The 5,925-nt window shown below is 39.3% G+C and overlaps 1 pseudogene; it reads right to left on the bottom strand.

The window, feature by feature from the left end:
* Nucleotides 1-1,362: 1,362 nt before the first annotated feature.
* Nucleotides 1,363-5,243, bottom strand: LOC123083041 (disease resistance protein Pik-2-like; annotated as a pseudogene).
* Between the last annotated feature and the right edge of the window lie 682 nt (nucleotides 5,244-5,925).

Raw genomic sequence — 5,925 nt, forward strand, 5'->3', positions numbered from 1 at the left:
AATTCTGTAACAATTCATTCCAACAGAAACACTAGGAGTAGAATAACTTTTTTTCCAATAAAAGGTGGTTTTGTTTCACTCAAATGGAGCATCAAGAAGATACAAACACAAGGAACACACACCCAGCCTCTGCATAACTAGGATGCACACAACCAATACCAACAAACGCATACACACATACAAAAAATGCCTACAGATAGCAAAGTCGTGTAAGACCGAAGCTATGCGTTGGCGAGTAAAAGGAAAAGGAGAAGACCCCCAAAGCGATCAGATCACGATCGACAAACTACAACAATGACCATATCCGTACCAACCAACTCATGACATCACATGGACAACGAAGGTCTTCAGCAGCAACGCCTTCACGAAGGGAGTAGGAGTAGAATAACTTAATCTACAAACTCCTAGTTTTTTACAATATTCTGTATGGAAATTTGCGATAGTTTCTAAAACAGTTTATGACCCAAACATTTACGGCATCTTATAAAAAATTTAATATGTGTCTACCACTCTTATCAAACCTAAGACATGATAGTCAAAATTTAACAGAATATGTGCATGATTTTACAATCCTTGCTGCAACATGACACAACTATTCACTTAAACTGAATGCAATGCTTAAAGAGGATTCTGTACCGTACCACTTTGTATCACCGATATTATCCTCGAGTCATTTTTTGCTGATTTCTTATAGTGCTGTGGAACAAAAAAGAAATATTAGCAGAAACATTCCAAGAGCTTCATAGAGTTTCATATTTCAGATTCCACTAAATTTCATTATCCAGAATCCTCATTTCCCTCGCTCCAGACAGACAAATAAACTTGAAAAACAATGTGAAACCATTATGGGAAGAGAAAAGATAATATATTCAGAATTTAGAAGGTACCATAAGGTTAAAATAGTGCAGCTTACATATATATTACCAATAACTATTTTATTTTTAAATAAAAGTTAATGGGCAAAACTAAATAAAATGAAGGGAATGTTCTGGTTGTACCCCAATACCAGTGTACCCTCTATCCCCACCGTCCATTAATGCATCAAAGTTCATGCAAGAAAATTCTCTTTTTTCTTTCCCCTGAATAAATGAACATTTGAACTCGAAACATTGCAGATCAACATCACACAGGTACTACCATGTGTGGATAAATTTTTGGATTTTTTGGCGCAACATCAACATGAATGAAAATTTCACATTTTAAATTCACTAGCCTATGAAGCTGCGCGGACTGAACTAGTACTTGTAGTGCCAAGACCCAAATGGAGTAAGAATCAGTATACATGTATTAAAGGGCAGACAAGTAACTCTAATTAAGTTTCTAACGTATTCAACTACTAAGCATGTTGCTTGCAAGTGTGAATCAGCGTAGAGTTACCTTCACCGTCAATGTGGGCTTGTTGGGATTAATATCAAGAACTTTCTGAAGTGCCTTGATCATCTCACCTTCATTACCGTGAACCAACACATAGACATGCTCAAGTGAAGAGAGGTTCTCCAGCTCAAATTGAACACCAAATTGGTCATTTGTTCTCTCAAAATCAAAATCCAACTCCAGGATCTGGAGCTTTTGGAAGGTCCCTTGTGCAAACATGAAACCAATGGCGCTGCAGTTTATTCTAAATCTTGTCAGGGACCGGAAGGGACAACCATTGTCAATGACTAACCTTTTATCTGCGCCTTCTCCCCAATACACTACATATATGTAAAGGTCACGCAAAGACGGCATGTTTCCAAGTATTTGGAGGTCTTCCTCACTCAGTCTTGTTGATCCGATTGCAAGGGAAGAGAGGGAAGGCAAGGTGGACATCACTTTTAGAAGCGATGTAGAGACCTTCTTATTAGCCGCGTCAATGAACACCAGTTGTCTTAGCTGAACAAAGGTTGACGACAATTTTTTCAGTATGGTGGACCTTATGTCTAGCACTTGCAGAAGCTGTAGATTGCTTATCTCTTTCGGGATCTCAGTGACAGATGTCCCTTTTAGACTCAGATACCTCAAGAGAAATAAATTGCAAATATCCTTCAAATGATGGTTACCCACTTCCTTACAACCACTTAAATCCAATGCACGTAGGACAAGAAAACCTGACAGTGTTGACAACAAACTAAGGTCTCTACTAAACACAGTAAGTGATCTCACATGTGACAAGCTGCTCATGGTTGGCATTTGCTTGGCATCATCCTCATTCCTGGTTTGGAGAGATAATCGGTGGATCTTACTTGGTAGCGACCTGGTCTGCTGACTACCCAATGTTGCAAGGAAGTTCTCCTCATATGATAAGGAAGTGATAAGGTCAAGAACCATGTCATGTACACGGAGAGAGCTCGCCTTATTAGCAATACTGATATCCATTGGTTGAATCAAGCTTTTGTTAATGAGCTCATCAATGTAATCTTCTCCTACTTCATACAAGCTCTTTCCCTGCTCTTCATGAACAAATCCTTCACCTATCCATTTCCATATCAAGTCTTTGTTTTTAATACCATAATCCTCTGGATACAAACTTAGATACAGTAAACAAGTCTTCAGTTTTGGACGTAGGTCATAGTAACTGACATATAGTATCCTCCTCATGTCCTTCAGGTCAGGATTATTTTCTAGCCCAGAACCCATAGATTGGTACACCTTGGACCAATATGTATATGTATTTTCATGTTCCTTTTTACTAGCCAACATACTAGCCAATGTAATGATAGCTAATGGTACTCCACCACATTTCCGTAAAATGTTCTCACCTATTTCAGCCAACTGAATAGGTGGACACTTGTCTCTGGTTCCAAATATTCTTTGGTAGAATAACATTCTTGAGTCAACAGTAGAAAGTGGTTTAAGCTGATAAACACCACTAACTTCTTTGGCAACATCCAGAATGCGCGTTGTTGTGATTACTCTACTACCACATTCATTTTCAATCAAAGCACATCTAATACTTCTCCATGTAGATTTATCCCATATGTCATCAATAATAATAAAATACCTGAGGGAAAAAACCATGTATAAATTAAAAGATAAAGTATTAAACTACCTAATTGAAATGGTAATGCAATAATAATCAGGAATGTTAAATGACAGGCAATAAAAAATGATGAAGATCAAATCAACACAGAGGACACAAGATTTTTAACGTGGAAAACCCCTTCAATTCGAAGGATAAAATCCATGATCACTAGCCAGCGAAACTTCACTATATCAGGAGATATTACGAACGCCGGTGATTTACAACGATGATCTTATCTCGTGCGATGGCATACAAGAGGTATATATCCACTACTGCCCAAGCCTCCCGGCGACGGGCACCGCTCCGCTCCGTCAAAAGTTAGGCTTTGGATCACAACACAACAAGGAAATTGAGGATGGTTGAAACGCCCCATAAATAAGTTAACCCTAAATTGTGGAAGACATGTATGTGTTCCTAAGTGGGAATTTGCAAACTGAAAACCTAAGAGGTGGAAAATGGAATTTAAAAATCTAATCCTCATTTTAACAACCAGACTCAGTAGCATGCGCTTGCTATTGCCTATGTTCACTATTTTAGGTGTATACCTGTGAAAGTATTATGACATCAGATTGTTTCTTGTGGACGTTCCTTATACAGGGGAAGTGCTGCCGAAAGATATGATGCCAATATTGAACTTACATCTAATTTGTAGAGAGAATCCTCCAAGTACAAAAAAAAAGAAATATAGTAATATTAGGATGGAAAAAATAGAAACATTTTTATTTATTCTTAATTTATAACATTATAAATTTTAGCTTAGGAACCATATAGTTTTTAGTACAAAATTGGGATATTTAACTACAAATATATCTGTTTTTTTCTTTCTAGAAGAATTGAAATCCTAGATATAGACTCTGCTTTATGTCTATTATTTCTTGTTAGACATACTCTAGGCATTGTATAGCATTATAGTGTTTTTGGAGAGGTATATTCGTATTGTGTGTGTGTGTGTGTGTGCGCGCGCGCGCGTGTGTCATAGATTATAGATAATACTTCAGTTTGTCATACTCTAGGCATGCAGCCTCTATTCTTGAAAAAATGTGCCTATGTTTTTTCAGTTTGTTCTAAAATTTAAGGGTGCACTTATGTGACCCCTATGCAGATCTCCACGGCTTACCTTAGTATGATAGTACTTCTACTTGGTTTGATTCAGTAGCTCAGATTGGTGTGCCTATAATGCCGGAGTAATTGACGGGCCATTCAGGCCATGCCGCCCATGGAGCGGCGCGCCATGTTTCTTTAGTTAATTGAGGACACGGATCAAATTGAGGGCAAAGAAATACTTTTCAAATTGAGGGTAAAGAAATACTTTTTTCCGAGAACGGAGGGAGTAGGAAATAATGTCCGAGTGTACATATTAAGTGCACACATAACTTGGATTGGCAGCAAAACTAGCATACAACACATACCTCTTGTCTCGAAGGAAATCTCTTATCTCACTTATGAGTTGTATTTCACTCCATGTTGATTTGTCCATGATGTTATTGTACTTTTCCTTGCCAAGTTGATGCAGCAAGCTCTTGAAAACCTTTTGCATGTTAACATTAAGAGATACAGAAACGAAACCTCCACAGTCGAATTCCCCTCGGAGCTTCTCATACACCACATTAGCAAGAGTTGTCTTCCCTAGGCCTCCATAGCCAACAATAGAGATCATCCTCAGCTATTTCTTGATTATCCCATCTCCCTCTGTGAGCATTCTGACTATGTCAAGGCTCTTCTCTTCGGTGCCAATAAGCTCCGTCACTTTTTTGAACAGGGCTAACTGGCGAAGGGTATCAGTACTTGTGCCAGTGGGCTTGGGCATAACACTGTCAACTTTATACCTTTCCCACCTCTCACTGACCTCCTTGATGCGTCTCTTGATGACTTTGATATCAATGCCTATCTTGTGTCGGATCTTGCCCCTTGTCAGCATGTCCATGGTTTTGTGGATGAAACCCATGAAGCTACGAGGTTTCTTTTGTTCCCGACAATCAAGATGCACCCGGAATTTGTCAACGTTGTCTTCAATTTCATAGGACAGATCCCGGACATCCCTTGCCCAGAGTTTGACCTGGATGTCGGGTGGCTGATCCACGGGTGCCTCGGAAACTTTAATGAGGGCAGCTTCCATGCTCTCCAGCTCGGCTTTAAGGAACTTGATCTCACCCCTGGTTCTCTTCTGCAGGTTGTACTCCTCCTTGAGCAGGTCGCCGAGCATGGGCAGGAGGGTGCTCATTGCCCCGGTCACGACCTCCATTCTCGCTTGCTCGATCGATCTGTTTGATGTTTTGCTGCAGCTTCTTCCTCCAATGTCTTTTTTCTGTATAAAAAAATGGTTCGCAAAATGAGAAGGTTTCAAACCAGATTTTGAAGATTCTAACCCCCAAACCACAATTTTCAGCTTGGAGAAGTGTAACTTTCAGCCATAATGTTTTCGCAGAAGTTTCAATCTGCAACTCCCTCCCTTTCATTTTAGAAGGTCCAACTTCATTTTTTGGTGAATATCATATTACAAGCCAAAAAATGAAAGTGGGGGGAGGGGGGGGGGGGGGGGGAGGGGGGTAGATCCGAACCAAGGTTCAACAAAATTGATCAAAGATTTTGACAACACTCAATTTTCAAATGCACGCAGTAGTAAAGGAACTATTAAATTAGGAAAAGGTTGTGGTTTCCCCATCGTCCTTAAAGTTGGTTTTTGTATAGCATGGAAAAATGGATAAACCAAGGGAAAATAGTGTCTGAACCCTAGCTCGATGCACCCCCGCTACACCCCAAAAGAAAACAGAGCAAAACATTCCAAAAAAATCATAAACTTTGTGGAAATTATTATGAACAAATGCTGTAGATACTTCCAAAGTTTGATGGTTAAATGACATCCGAGGAGCTTTTTTTAAAAAAATATTACAAATTCTGCTCAAACAGTGCACCTACATTTTGAG

Source organism: Triticum aestivum, chromosome 1B (assembly GCF_018294505.1).
Source record: "Triticum aestivum cultivar Chinese Spring chromosome 1B, IWGSC CS RefSeq v2.1, whole genome shotgun sequence".
Lineage (NCBI taxonomy): Eukaryota > Viridiplantae > Streptophyta > Magnoliopsida > Poales > Poaceae > Triticum > Triticum aestivum.